We start from the raw sequence: 16,491 nt of genomic DNA, 5'->3' as shown, positions 1-16,491 counted from the left end.
AGTGCTAAACTGCATATTACAGCCAATGGCCCAGGGCCAATTTGTGATCAGAAAGCAGCCCAAAGCTCGTCTGATAAATACTTCAAGAAAAATTTCCAGTTGTCATTCATCACAATAATTTCCATTGTAATCTAGAGGTAGGGGCATAATCAAATACTGTCACTGCCTTGTGAACTGTAGCCTTATCTCCACACTGGTGCCGCCTGCGTACATGAGGACAATGAGTGCTGAGCTGGCCATTGTAACGGTTTAGTGCAAGGGTTAACCTGCCTGCTCCCCCAGCACATTAGTGGGGGAAAATTAACACACAAAACTTCAGGACTGAGACCAAAAAAAAAAGTGAGGTAAGAGTAGATTCACTGAGGACATTCAGATGAACATAGTACAAAATGCATAATTACCTTAGCCTATCTGCAGAAAAGCATGGCACAAAGCAGCAGCAGCAAGCAGAAGCAAGCGAGACAAAAGCCCAAGCCAGAAAACTACTCCCCTATTCCTTCTTGTCCCATCACTATCTCAGCAGAAAAAAAACAAACCAGCACCCAAAAAAACAGAACCCAGAAGCAGCAACTAGAACAGGAAGCCGCACAAGTTACAATCTGAACTTCAAGCCCGATAACACTTTGCTCCATCCAGTACTTTCCTTTTTTTGACACTAGCATGACTGCAGCATGGTAGGAGTAGCAGCAGCAGATTCAACTCAATCCATGACACTTTCATGTCTAAAAACTTTCAACACTGAATTTGAGATGATTAAAAATAAGTGGTCTGATACTAATTTCTAAAGCGGTTACTCCAGCATTCTATACATTTTTACATGGTGTGTTACATTACAAAACTAAGCAGAAGTTCTACCTTCAGTTTCCTAATGGATAAGAATCTACACCTGTGATTACACACCAAACTACCTTACAGGCAGTTTCCACAAAGCACAACCATCAGCACAAGTCAGAGGATGAACTCTTCTTTTTCTTTGGTTCTCTTCAGACTTCTTCTTAAGTGACATGGGACTCAGGGAAAATTGGAAGGAAGCAGGGAAACCAGTTCTGCTCACAGAACACCTACACATATATCTATTTACAATACTATGCACCAGACCTAGTATCATTTAGTGCCACAATATACAGCAATGTGACAAAGTGACAATGAATCTCATCCAATTCTATCTCTACATATTTCAATGCCCTTCACATGCTGAAACCAACTGCTTCTTGCAATTTCACCTCTTTCTGACCTCCCTCTTGGCCTATGAGATTTTTCTTTGAAAGCCTAAAAGAAAATTCTTGTGATTTAGACAGAAGCTATCCTCACCTTTATAGGAAAGAGGTTGTCCTTGCAGAATCTATTCCAAAGGCTACTCAGCACAGCAGGGCTTACTTTGCTTAATCCTCCATAGTTTACTCAGATGAAGGTCTGTCTAATTTGAATTGCTGCTAGGATGTTTGGAAAATATGAAAGGAATATATATTTCAAAATTTCACTAAAATTATTCTTCGTGTTCTTGAAGATGTCTGGACATCCTGATCAATAAAGTACCCATGAGAAGCAGTATTCTTCATTGGGCCATAAATGCATTCTTAACTTTGAAATGGAACAAGAAGGGAATATTTATAGTGGCTGTAACTTAACTTAATTAAATGAATTAATTAAAATAAAAAGCTTTCTCAGACTAGGAGGTCCTGAAGCAAAGAACAGAAGAGAATGAGCTTTACCTTTCTTTCTCGATAAAACCAATCTCTGTTATTGAAATGCTCAACTAAAAATCAGATTTTTACTTATGGGAATACTCATTTTCCTGACTGTAAGCTGCAAATCTTTCTTAGTGTCAGTTCCTCTACTGTGAAGGCAGCTTCTATGCTATGAACTTTAGGAGGACAATCTTGAAATGTTATTAATGAGAACTTATTGTATACTTCATGTTTGATGTAGGTGCACTCTGCCTCCTAATGGAAGTCGCATGTGTTTTTCTCCCAAGTATGCCCTAGTAAGTAATGACCCATCATCAGGAAGTGACTGATGACAATTGATCATATGGCCATCTACAGCAGCAAGAAATCAGAGTAATCTCTCAAGAGAATAATCAGAGAACAATTTTCCCAGGTCACTACTAGCAAAGAAGCTTGCTAAAGAAGAAAACAGACTCAGTCTTTACCCTGGATTTTCTTTTCTCTCCCAGATTTCATTTTATTCACAAGGTGTACATTTGTTTTTAGAACATTTTATGAGGCAGACTGAAATGTTAAGGGGTTTAAGGAATAGGAGACTGTCACCTCCACATCTTCAGTTCAAATCCAGTTTAGGTTAGTAATGAACAAGAAGTATTTACCATTGCTGTTCAGTGTCTATGCAAAATGGATTGGTGGTTCTGGCTCACTTCCTTGTAATAAATGTGCATGCCACAACTGGCAACTCCGTTGCCATTCTCAGCAGAGAGAGCCAGGAATTAAATGAAGCATGGGAAGTAAAGTTACTTTTCCCCCACTACAGGCCAGGGTGGAGGCAACACTGGCAGGAGAAGCCTTTTCTGCTGCTGCCTGAGCACGGATGTGCCACATTTGAGCACAAAGACATAAGTGTCATGGGCAGTCAAACTAACACCTTTTTGAGGAACTGAATTTACTAAACGTCTTTTAAAACCATTTTTTAAAAAAAATTAAAGAATTCAGACAGTGTCTCGTATGGGGCAGATTGGTGACTCAGTCTGGTCCATGTCCTTCGTTATGCTAAAGAACAGATTAACCTGCCATTATAAAGAGGTTTAAACTTGACATAAATGCAGTGGATTCCCAGTACATAAGGCTTCTTTGTCCTGACAGGGACATAGCCCTGGGATATTAAAAAACAATCAGGACCTTTTTCTACCCAGCAATCATATGACAGATGGTTTCGTAGTCTAGGAGGCTTTGACTCTTTGACACCAGAGGCCACTACACCAGGAAGTTTGCTTTTCCTTATACCATAGAGTAATTCCAATTAAATGAATGTAGTCAACCATCCAGACAGAGCAGCATAAAAGGGAGCAGAACCTGCCCCACCCTTTATCCAGAAAGAAAAAGCAACTAGCACGAATTATAAAATGCCACCACACTGCCATTCTGAGGGTATTAGCACCATCAAAAGGAATGACACCAAACACCCTTGCACATGGTTACAGCAAGAAAAGAATGGAACCCAGGCTTTTAGCCTTGGAGAGATTTTTACATTAAACAGCACTGAATGAAAAATGCATGAAATTTATTCTAAAAATAGCACAATGGGTCAAGAGAATAATGATCTCGGTTTACGCAGCTAAGTGAATTTACAGTGATTCCACCTTCTGTATTTCATAGGGTATTCACTGTGGACCCTAAAATTTCCATGGATGTGAACACTTTATCCATATATTATTACTACCGTAAACATAATTATTTCAGCATCTTCATGCTGAAATTTATTGATAGATTTTCTTACATGCTTGTCAAGATGCTCATGTTCACTGTATTCAACCATCACACCATCCCAGAGACTGATGACTTCTGTTAGCCTGTTAATAAAAGTCTATTATAGTTCATCCATGCTACTTCTCTCAAAAAATATTAATGCATGCTCTGTGGCAAGAGGCATATTTTTAACTTGCAACAACACAATGAGGCTTATTTCAGTACATTTATTAACCCTTTTACATTTTACTCAGCCTGTCCATTCTTAGCCATAAAGAACAAATTCTTCTCATATTCTTTTCCATTGTTTAAAACAATGTTGTTCACCCAGACCAAGATTTCAAAAGCAATTGGTGATTTTTATAACCTATGTTTGACGTATTTGAGATGAAATTGAGACAATACAAAGTGCAGATGATTTTATGAAATGTTGAGTATCTACCTTTCAAAAGTAAAAGAATCACAAGTTGACAACTCAGAAATGGAAGGACTCAACACCAGATGTTAATTGTGAATACAGAATAAACCAGATTGGAAAAGACCTTTGAGATCATAAAGTCCAACCTATCACCCAATACCATCTAATCAACTAAACCATGGCACCAAGTGCCTCATCCAGTTTCTTAAACACTTCCAGTGATGGTGACTCCACCACCTCCCTGGGCAGCACATTCTAATGGCCAATCACTCTTTCTGTGAAGAATTTCTTCCTAACATCCAGCCTAAACCTCCCTTGGCACAGCTTGAGACTGTCTTCTTGTTCTGGTGCTGGCTGCCTGGGAGAAGAGACCAGTCCCCACCTGGCCATAACCTCCCTTCAGGTAGTTGTAGACAGCAGTAAGGTCTGCCCTGAGCCTCCTCTTCTCCAGGCTAAGCAACCCCAGCTCCCTCAGGCTCTCCTCATAGGGCTTGTGCTCCAAACCCCTCACCAGCTTTGTTACCCTTTTCTGGACATGTTCCAGAGCTCCACTGGCAGCACACAATGGATGAAAGAAATTTCTCCAAATAATGTGAGATAGCAAAGCAAAATAATAAAACAACCTCACAACCTTGAACATTCTCAAAGCCCTAAATGCAATATGCTGGCAAAAGTGTTTGTTTGGGGTTTTGTTTGTTTGATTGGTTAGTTTGTTTGCTTTTTCCTCATTATTAGGCAGGACAATGTTGGTTTTTTTCCTATAAAATCTCCTCTAGGACGAACTTGTTGACTTCTGTCACTGGAGTTTTGGCTGATTCAAAGCTATTAAAATGGAAATGTGTTGATACTAATAAAAGAGCCAAATTATTAGAAGTTAACATACTTCCTGTACTGCAAGATATTTGGGGTGGGGACTTGGGATTAGAAGGGGGCAAGGGAGAAAAATTCAGTCTGCATGTGAAGAAAACAATAAACATTAAAGATACTGATCTTTTAATAACAACCAATTTTCTTATTCTTTTTCTTTTTCCTTTTTTTTCTAAGTAGAACTTGAATAAGCCTATAGTAGTAGAACTTCCATAGTGAAATAGTAGTATTTTTAAAAGACAAATCCAGAAAACAGTAAATCTTCTGACTCTCCAACAAAATGCTTACAAACTGTTTAAGCATAGGAGCAGTATCTCTTACTTTTCTCTGATGAAGATACTTCTCTTGCAACAGTTCAGCATTTGCTTAATTGTTTTGTTGTGTGTCAATAATCTTATAAAAACCTGCAAGGTTTTAATAGAAAATAACCTACAAGGTTTTTATAGGAAATAACATCACTTCTTTTTCTTGCAAAATACAGCCATTAACCAGAAAACCTAGGTTCAGTAATCACAGTCTGAATTACCATGCTTAGATCCTCATCCTGTACAAATCACAGGCACTCCACTGACTTTAACTGAGTCTCAGGACTGCAGACAGTGCTGTTAGTCCTAACAGCTCTCAAAGGCTGGATACTTGGAGCTCAGTCAGAGAGGCTGTGCTAGATTTAGCAGTAATGGCTTAAAAGGTTACCTCTCCCAGCTGTCTGCAGTGGTCCTCCACAAGAAGCTGAAACAGAGCCATCAAAAAGCAACATGGTCCAGCCCTCATCCACACTGCTCAGAGCCAGTACATTAATTTTAACTGCCAATGGTCTGCAAACTGTGACAGTTGATGAACTGGCACTTGCTTGCATCTGCTGCCTTCACTAGCAGGGTGGAAGACCATGGCAAAGTGGAAAGGTAGACCTTACAGGTGGTAACCCCTTCCTCCACCTCAAGAAAATTAATAGTATTTGTTTGCCAGAGCCCTAACCTGCTCAGAGTGGAAGGATATGTTGAAAGAAGAAATACCATTTAACTTCATTAGTAAGGCAATGGAGAGAGAGGATTTTCTGCATTTGATGAGGCAGCGAATGGGAAAGAAGTAGTGTATATACAGTACCCCTTGTAATTTTAATTCACATTGCCCCCTCTCAGTGAATAAATCTTGTTAAACCTTATCCTCTTGGAGACCATCTGGATGAAAACTATTCAGGAAACGTCACCATGCTACAAGAACTTAAATCTCACCGTAAATCTCAGGATGTCAAAGCCAAGCATGCATGCCTTAAACTCTGCAGCTGTGACTCACTTAGAGTTGCAGACATGTGTGCGCAAATGGTGCCTCCCAGGAAACACATTGCTACATTTCAGTAACTTTTAAAAGCAAATGAAAGCAAACTCAGGGATTTTTTCATTTTCATATAGCTTTGACTTTTTTTTTTTTTTTAATATATACAAATGAAACAAAATACTTCAATAAAAGCTATGTAAAATGTACTACCCTATTAGAACTGTGCTGGCTCAAAAGATCTCCGCCACTGTCCTTATCTTTCTCTGATTACTTCTCCTCCTCTTCCAAAGTACATGTGTTAATGTGGCAAGCTATGCTCAAAATCAGAAATCATCATTACTATGGTCTGTAATCTGATTGCCTGTACAGTTAGACACCTGCCTTCCTGGCAAAATTCTTTATGAACAGGGCATGAGCAGGTTGGCCTTTTAAATGCCAGAGACAGTCGAACCAGCTTTGATCTAAGCTCAGTGAGAACACTATTCTTATCTCACAACAGACAGTCTTCCCTCTATCTACCCCAAACCTAGCACAATTATTTTTACAGAAAAAGATTCCATCTTGAATTCACTGGTTGCAAAATGTGGCAAAACATAATGCAACACTTACAATGCCATCCATTAAATAAGAGTAAAAATAGAAAAGTAGTTTAGGCTTAATCCTTTGACCAAAATATTTCTAGAGGTGAATGCAGGCTTGATGAAACAAAAAGTTCTGAAAGTTTGGTTTGTTTCTAACAAAGGGAAAAAAAAAATTGAAAAGAGCTGAGATGATTAATTAAAAAAAAAAAAAGTTACTAAAATCCTCAAAAGATAAGCTTGCTTGGAAACATTTTTCAAGTAGGAAAAAAAATGTCCTTAAACACAGGTAAATGCCAAGCAGAGCACTTACTGTTCATTTAAGGTAAGTATTTTACTTCCTGAATTCTGAAAAATTTTCACCCTGGAATTGCCAGACAACTTAAGAGTCAGATACTTTGCACAATATTAGTATCTTAAGAGCCTGGGAATGGATGGATTACATGTGTTAGATGGAAACAAGATTCATTGGCCCATCGATATTTCCAATACATATCAACACACCACAACAGATGAGCAGAGCTTTCTCCAATAGCTGTGAAGGTTTCCTGATGAGTCAGCTAAGATAACCGGACCTCACTCTTGCATTCAATACAGATTAACCCAGTTTATTTTTGTAAAAACCTCTGGTTCTGTGGAGCTTCATAACACCACTGCACAGCATCTCAGCTACCATCACAAGAGCAGACATGAAACTGACTTGTTAATTCAGGTTCTTGCTTGACTATATATGCAGAAAAAAAGAAATCAATTACCCTTAGGATGTAATAGGTGCTATCCAGACATCAAAGACTGCCCTGGTGGGCCCCTGAAAAGCAGTACAACCTTTCCTCTCAAGTTCAGACATACTACTAAGAATTATCAGCCTTCCACTGCAAAACCAATGTTGGCTGTGCCTTAGTAAAATGGGCCTCAACAGATGGTTCTGCAGAACAAACCAGTCATATCCCCTATAAAGGAAACATTTGCTAGCTCAGCATGAAAGATGATCAGGTACGTTTTGTTGTCATGCAAGGTGTATTGCTTCTACTTTTCAGAGCCCATGCTGGGCTCCAATTCCTCCCACATGACTTTGTACACCAAACTATGGAGCTAAATTAAGAAGGGTTACTATTTTAGTCTGCCTGCATAGTCAAGGGATGGAGACATGTGGGCTGAATTGCCCTCTGGAGGTGTGTATCACTTTCCAGTATCAATGGGGGAGCTTTGGGTGATTAAGTACTAACTTATGTGCCTCAGTCGTATGCTTGAAGTCAGGTGGCTCAAGTCTGGGAGCAACTGAGCTGCTTCTCGCGTCCTAAACCAGTGCATGCTGTTGCTACATATTGCAAAAGACAAACACTAATGGTTTTGGTGCTAGTGATAACAGTATACAAGTTAATGCTTTGGATCTAACCCTAGGATGATGATGATGTTGCTATTATTATTATTATTATTATTATTAAAATCCAGACTGTTTCCTCCTTCAACTCTGCAGTGCTGCATAACTGGTCATAATGAGCAAGATTATTTTCACTTTTCATGGAAACTTTTCCCAGAGCTAGCCACTACTGGAAGCAGGACAGAAAATTTGCCAGGCCAACTTGCCGCTCTGGTCCAGCACGTCAGTTGTTCCTATGGCAAGGAGTGTATATATTTTGTTTTTCAGTGTACAGTACAAGGAAACAATGACTCAAACTGGGTTTCACAGGTGAAGTTCAGATGAGTTCAGATTTATTCAAGCCCTCTCAGTGTTCCCATATGCTTGACTCAAGTCCAAACATTTAATTGTCAGCTCCAAACAAAAACTTCCAAAGAAGAAGCAGAGGAGGGGGTTGTGAACTCTGCTTTCCAGCACTAAGGACTGGAGCACGGGTTTTTTTTATATAATCTGTCATTTGTACTTTTTCATACTAAAGGTGACAGTCTAATTCACATATGACCAACACCCATAAATCATGTTGGGGGGAGGAAATATTCATAAATCCATATCAAACAGCACCCAAATTATGACAAATGACATGGCAGTCATAAAATTGCACAAGCACAACTCACCAAGTCATTAATTTCATGGCCGTGGAAAATAAACAGACACATTTTTTTCGCAGCCCTAATAAATTTTAAAAAACTCAAAGAATGGTCCATCTGCTTCGAATAATTTTTAATTTCCTATTCTGTCTCGTTCCCATTAGCTATTCCACTGAGATATTTGCTAAATTCTTTCATTTGCCTCCTCCCATCTGTATTCAATTACTCTATTCCCAAATAGAGTTAGTTTTTCTTTCTCCTAAGCGCAGTACAAAATATCCCCACCTGTACCTTAAAGCAAATGTTATGTGTGTTTTATTATCTGTTAGACTCTATGAGTCATTCTAACTCGATTGCTTGTGCTGAAAGACTTGGAGGGCAATCTGATTTTGATGTTTTCTGGCTTTGGTGAAAAACACCTGCCTGATTCTCATAGCTAATCTATTAACTTGGTAAATGCCTCAACAGATGTTCTAGAATCAGCTAGGGATCAGGGTCTGTCCTCGTGACAGCGTCCGCTTGTAAGCTTGAAATATTTAAATGTTCAGAGATCAGAGGCCAATGATGTGTTTTGGGTACAACCTTTCACTAAATCATATTTTTTCAGTTGGTCCCTGGAGTGCAATCCACATACAATAAGTGGCTGGAGTGTTCTGACTCAGCAGGCCAACAATACAGGCCTCCTTGAACTTTGAAAGGACATGAATTTTAAGGAAGGATTGGCTTTTTTCTTCCTTTTTTTTTTTTTTTTAAATTGAAAAATGGAACAAATTTTAGACTGTGCTGAAGCTGTTCCCTTGTAAGCTACACGTCTGTTTTCCAATTCCTCCTTTCCTTTTTTCCTAATGAATCCATTTTAAAAGTACAAGTCTTGGCCTTGAGACCTGCCTTTCCAAGGATAACTTAATGTCTCTAAGGAACCTGTTCTAAGCTGTCATCTTCTGTTCGGGCCAGCACTGCTCCACATGATTCACTTACTGTGTGCCTGATCCTCCACTTTGTTACATTGGTTTTAAGCCAGGGTTGCTCCACTGATGCTAAGCCATTCCACTGTTATAGCATCTGAGGCTGCACAGACTGGCTGGGATCACTGGAGCAGAGCAATCCCTTGAGAGAGCTTTACAACTCCCATAGGAAGGGTGGGATAGATGCATGACATCAGTGTCAAGCCCGCATGAATTCCCCTTTTGCAGGTTAAGGCAGTTTTCTATTCAATGAGCGCCACCAGAACAACACAAACAACAAAGAAAACCCCACTGCCACTGCTGCATCCCTCTGCTTTTAGAAATAGCACCTTGTCAGTCAAAACTGGTCCTGAGAGATTAAGAGTATTTATTATTTTTGTGAGCTTTTATATCATCTTGATTCTTGTAAGAAATGCTCAGGGCTGTGATCATCCATCCCAGATGACTCAATTTGAAAGGGCTACAAGTATCACTGCGAAAATTTTCTCACTGAGATTAAGTGAAAGCCAGAACAACTAGAAATCAAGATAACTTTCTCTGACCTTCACTCATCACTTCAATCTGGTCTCTTCACTTACCCTTTGTCTACCTTTACTCCTTCATTTGCTAAATGGACTCTATTAATGCAAACTTTCTTTACTGTTTTGAAGCTTAATTAGTTAATGTTTGTAAAGTGTTTTGAGATCAATACAGTATTATTACTAATGTATTCAAAATCTCATCTTTGCTGCTATTTGCTCTTGGAGGCTTGACAAGAAGGCTTTCATTGTGCCAAGCCTTCAACAACCCTCAGAAGCAGCTCTGCTATTAGAGCTCTCATATGAGTGATCAGCAGATGGAGTTGGAGGAGTGAGAAGGGAAACGACTGATTCATACCGTTTATGCTGTTACACATACTGTTTTCTAGAAGACGAAATAGAAAAAGAAGGGAGGGTTGATAAAAAATACTTAAGTATTTAAAGGAGGCCTCTGAAAGTACATTGAGTTGCTTATATGCTACCTGAAATTACAGCAGTTTTCAAAAGCATCCTTTCAGTATAGCCATCTTGTTAGCCTTCAAGCTGAGAAGAGTTGAAGAAAGATTCTAAATATGAGATGAGGGAGAAGGAAGAGAAGAAAGGATCACAGTAAATGGTGTTTCCAGGAAAATGGCTACTAGAAACAAAGCAATAACAAAGTTTGGGTTTTAAAGTATAACTCCTGCAAAATTCTCTCTGATAAATTAGGCAGAAAACAAATTTTTGCCTATCAAGACATTTTAAAAGTGAAATATTTTTTTCCTAAAAAAATGAGCTACATCCTGGCCCTGTCCAAGCGATGCCTTGATCTGAAAAACTAACTAGGGCCAGTGCTAGTGAGAGAGGACGTCTGGACTAAGGGAAAACCTACAAAGCCAATTTTAACACATGCCCCTGCTCATGTAGAATCATGAGAGGTAGAAATGTTATGAGCACTGTATGCTTCACAAGTAAAAAAGAAAAACAAAACACCGTGATAAATATAAACTTTTTCTGATAACCTGAAGGTGATCCTCAGACTCAGGCATGGTTCCATGCCTCCACCTTTCCTCTGCAAAAATTAAGATTTTGGTTTGGGATCCTCTCTACTCTAGAACATTTTGAAACAGTTTATCTGTATTCTACACATCCTTTCTTTTGTAAACATTTTTTAAAACCCCAAACTACCTCCAGTTTAACGCATGAAGGAGAATGTATTTTTCATACCAGGTACATGCAGGCCCATTGACACATGCTGTGTTGCATTTGTACATCCTTTGGTGGAAAAAGAGATACATAAGTTACAAAGAATAATTAAATACAGTGTTGTTATAGCTGTCCACACCAGAGGGTGCTAACACGAAAGAGAACTGACCATAGAGTTAACACCTAGGACAGTGGGAGCAGATTTACAGCAAGCAGGAGAAGAAAGTTTGATGATTATGCAGTAGTAAAGACATTGACTGACTCTTCATGAAGGCTACCTCTGTTGCTTTTTTCCTGAAATCCAGGCTTTTTGTAAGAAAGAAGGTACAAGATCCAGAGTAGAAAAATGGTGTGTGGTTTCTTGCACCAATAATTTTTCTTGGAAAACTCATGTAGCAGTAAAACCAAATGAGATTAAACAAACAAGTAGACAGTGAATGTTCTCCTATACTCTGCCTAAAGCAGCCTTAAGTACAAGTAGAAAATTCAGAAATACTTCTGCCAGTGAAACTGGTTGTTACTTCAATGAAAATGAGGTATCTGACTGATAGCTTAGCTTCTATTGTGTTTCAGTGCAAACAAATTCTTGAATTTAGAGTTATGTAATAATACTATTACACTAAGCTTGTTATTTGAAAATAGACAAAATGCTCCAAACATGCTCAGCTACCAGATACATGTTTGGCTAAATCTCTTCAGAGATGACTGAACATGCCATTAAGTCCTCCCTCCCTATAGCTACTTACCCACTGTTTTTCAGACTGCTGTATTTGCTTGGGGGGTAGGGTGAAGCAAAAAGAATATGTACCTGAGAGCCTGGAAAGCTCACAATTTTGAAAACAGATTACCAAGCCTTTAACTAGTGAGTCAAGTGAAAAATTTTACCTTTTGATGAAACGTGGTGTCCTCCATCAGTGCCACTCAACCTTTCCCACACAACATAAGCCCACTTTGATTCTCTGTTCTTTCACTCCCATGTCTTCAGAAGGTAGGCTTCTCTCCCACTGAGCCCAGGAGCAGCATTTGTGGTTCTCTCTTTGAAACACCTTGGAAGTTGTCAACCTCAGCACCAGCTCTCTGACTTACAAGACCTGAACAGAAATGGAACAAGAGTCAGAGAAGGAAGCAACTTTGTAACCAAAGTCACAATTTTGACTAATTTTAAGATAGAGCTGGAAGAAGGTCACCTGTGATGGCAGATGTGATGACCATTCTAGATCCACCTTACTGTCTGAAATAACTAGATTGCTTATTAATTTTTAACAGTGAAAACTTAAGAATTGGGAAGCCAAAACACCTCCTACATACTTGCCATGAGTGAATCCCTCCAGCTCAGAACAGTACCACAAGAGCCCAGAATCACAGGTAAAACTTCTACAGCTGCCATCCACACAGTCCCGATGCTGGGATTTTCCATCTACAGTAAATTCAATGCAGATAATAAACAAACAGCTCCTCAAAGTAGTTTGTTTCTTAATTAAAAACAAACAAACTTTTTACAAGTATTAGAAATGCAGGGTAAATTCCTGCTTGCTAGCTTTGACATTAGGGAAACTCCTCATTTACACCACAGTGAGTAGAAATCAGACGGTTCAACAGTTCTGCTTAAAAGCAGAGGATACTCATACTAGAGAAAGGGAGGGGGAGAGGAAGACTGAAAGACAGCTTTGCAAAAGAAAGCCCACATAGTACCAACTGACAACCTGTTTGGAATCCAGGCTTTGACCATAAAAGCAACTGAGGTGGCTTCCCACAGATATCTACTTGTTTCAATGAAAGTTAAGAGGTTAAACAGGCACTAGGCTCATCAGCATTTTGGAGAATCTGGACTTTATCAAATCTTGTGACAAGATGAAAGGAATGTGGTTACTGGTGATAAGCCAACAAGAAAAGCACAGTAATATTCAAGTAGAGCATACATACAGCAAGTCCTGAAGGCAGAATACCTGTTATAACTAGCATTGTAACACAGATTCATTTAGCCACTATTCAATTACATGCACTTTTTTTGCTTCTTTTCCCCCTCAGGTTACCATTCTCACTAACCATGGGTACTCACTGAAGAGTGAAGAAAAATACTAAAGAAAATGTAATGAAAGTTGTTTTGTGTTATGTTTTCGTCTCCTTCATGTAGCTTCAGCCTCAAAATTCAGGGGAAGAGATACCAGGTTTTCTGTAGAATGAAAGGTATATGCATAGAATGTCAATTCCATAGCAGAGAGAAGAGACTAAAGGAAAGAAACCCACTAAAAGAAATGTACCTCATTCTTCCACCCTCTACACCAACAAATCCAATTAAACTTGCCAAGACACACATACTTGCCATCAATCATTCTAGATCAGCTCCTACCCACCCTATCAATATTTCAGCAGCATTTCACTTATACTTTCTGGGGCTACGTACACTCCACACAGCATGCACTCATTGTTCCCCATGCTCCTTCCTTGCCCCTTTTAATCAGCCACAACAAGCCACATTTGTTTCTTTCTTGCACCTTATGCTACACCAAGCTTGTTTGACTTGCTTAGTTTTTTTGTTGTTGGGGTGTTTTGGATTTGTTGTTTTATTATTATGTCTTTAATAGGAAAATGCAGGGTGCAAAATGTGGCTGTTTATGTACAGAAGAACACTTACACAACGGAATTGTGCTCATGCTTATAAAGTAGTTTTTCTTATTGGGAAATGCTGCTTTCATATTGTGGTAGCCTCATTTTAAAGAGCATGAGGAAAATGGATGGAAATGTTTAGAAAATTTCTGGTGACATAAGAAATCAGAAAGACCCCTAGAGAGCTTAATTACCTGACATGGACATTTAGGACATGGTTTAAAGACCATGGTAGTCTTAGGTTGACGGTTTGACTCAGTGATCATAGAGGTCTTTTCCAAACAAACCAATTCTACGATTCTCAAAGCCTGCCCTAAATACCATAGCATTGTTAAAATGACTTCAGTAACTTCAACTAGAATCAACTCAACAGGAAAGGGAGACACATGATGGCTTTTCATTCTGTGCCTCTTCCGCAGAAATGAGGGTGATCTTAAGGGCCACCCTTCAGCCATGGACATATACTGTAACTCATTTTCAAAGATGAGGCTTATTTTGCATGCACTGGAAAGATCACAGTTGTATCTTATGTCAGTATAGTAGGCCTGCTAGTGCTCTCTTAAAATTCTCTTACTAAGGAAAACCTTATCTGATGGAGGGTTTTGATGACTGTTGGTCTGCCTTTACTGACATTACAGGCAGTGTCCTAAAACAGCTCCAAAAGAAGGACTGGGTATTCAAGCAGGCAGTAGCTATCCCAGCTGAGTAATCTGTCAATATAAATTTTACCCTTTTCTAGTGTTCTCATGGCCTGAATTGCTCCAATGGTGAGTGCTCTTCAGTCTTCTAAGTTCTACCTTCTGTCTTCAAAACACTCTCCTTAGAAGTGTCTTGTATATGGCTATCCTAACCTTCAATGAAATTTTAAGTTCTCTCTGCATAAAATGTGAAGTCTAAGATTATAAAGCTTCCTCTTCAGTTTCATTAAATTACCAGGCAATGCTAAGCTTCTCATAGCAAGAGCGAGTTCATCTGGATAGTGTAATTTCATTTTCCATCGTGGAAGCATACTGCTTTGATGGATCTGCTTCTTCATGCTGAGACCCTGGGGTCCAGGGGAAAACCTGGTTGATCATGTCTTGAAAGTGTAGACAAAGCCAATTACATATAGAGCACTACAGCTTCCTCAGACAATAGACTAGTAAGATTAATAATTTATGAATTAGCTGAGATTTAAAGGACCTGCATAAACAGACAGGTTTTCTATTCACAGAGCTCTCTAGCTCTTAGTAGTCTTGCTGTAGGTCTACACTTTGGAAAACCCTAATGCCTCATCTAAAAGGGGATTTCTCCAGTTTAGAGCTTCTTTGAAGGACTGTTCCCCAAAAAAACATGAATTGAGCTGTGTAATCTTGGATCCAGGGTAAAAAGGGGAAAACTTTACTCTGCAAAATTTTGGCTTCAATACAGACCTCAAGATTTTGAAAACCAACAGCTTTGAGCTGCTGTCCAGAAACTGATTTTTCTCTGAGCCTTTCAGTACTTTCCACTTTCTTAACTCTGAGAAACTTTCTTGCATGTGGCAGAAATCCAGACTTTGTGGGAAGAGAAGAAGAAAATGGAATACTTGTGAGCATTGCTCCTCTGGACAGTTACCTATCCTGTAAATAAATAACATTTACTGCCATCTATAACAAGGTTATCAGCCAAATACAAACACTGCTTTCTATGAATAGCTCAGTTAGGAAGAACCAAAGCCAAAGGGAACTTTTGAATAAGTCATCACCAAAATTAACCATACAGCACCTGCAAAATATTGACTGCAATGCAACCATTTCCTATACTTTAAATTTCCACATAAAATGGGAAATGACTTTGTGTCTGGAAAGAATTCACTGTTGTGAATGCAGGCTCTGGAATACTCAGAAGTCATTGAGTACTGGCTCACTTATCCCTGGTAACATCAACTCAGCTGATTCAGATATTGCCTGGAGGCCTCTGGGGCACTAAGCAAACATGGTATCAAATTATTCCAGCACAGCCTTTGGGGAGAAAGAGGTTTGAAAGAGGATGTGTTTATGTGCAATGTTTGTGGGCAACAAGTACAAAAAAGAGCTGAAGAGCACTTGAATGCAGCTGGCAAGGTGCTGACATCTGATTCCCATAAGGAAATTAGAGTTTTTCTCATCCATGTTTTCAGGTAAGGGGTCACTTGATGCGATGTGTAGAATTTCTTTATAGTGCTGTATTTGGCCCACTGTTGTTGGCAGCACAATGGGCAAAGCTCCCAGGGTATGATTAATTAAAATAGCTACCACATGTTTATCTGTGTATTTATCTGATGGTAGAAATCATCTGTACACACAGAGCAATTCTGACTTCAATTTGTAACCAGGTCCTTTCCTTTCTGCTGTGCAAGTGATGTCAAGAGGTAGAAATTACAGCTGAAACTCCTTCTGTTTATCCTGGAAGGAAACATGAACACCGAAGCACTCAGCTCTTGTATCTAGACATGGTGTGTGGAAAGAGTAAGGCAGCAAATATGGGTGCTAAAATCCAATACCCTGAACAGGGAGCAAACTGAGCTTACCAACAGGGAGTTCAAAGGAGGTTATGTCTTCTGACTTCTCATTCCCTTGCAATTTAGAAAGATATCTTCTCAGACTTTGAATTTAGCAGCTGCTTTTTGAAACATACATTTGCGTATGAAGC

Source organism: Dryobates pubescens, chromosome 8 (assembly GCF_014839835.1).
Source record: "Dryobates pubescens isolate bDryPub1 chromosome 8, bDryPub1.pri, whole genome shotgun sequence".
NCBI classification, from domain to species: Eukaryota; Metazoa; Chordata; class Aves; order Piciformes; family Picidae; genus Dryobates; species Dryobates pubescens.
Note: the sequence above shows the minus strand (reverse complement) of the source record.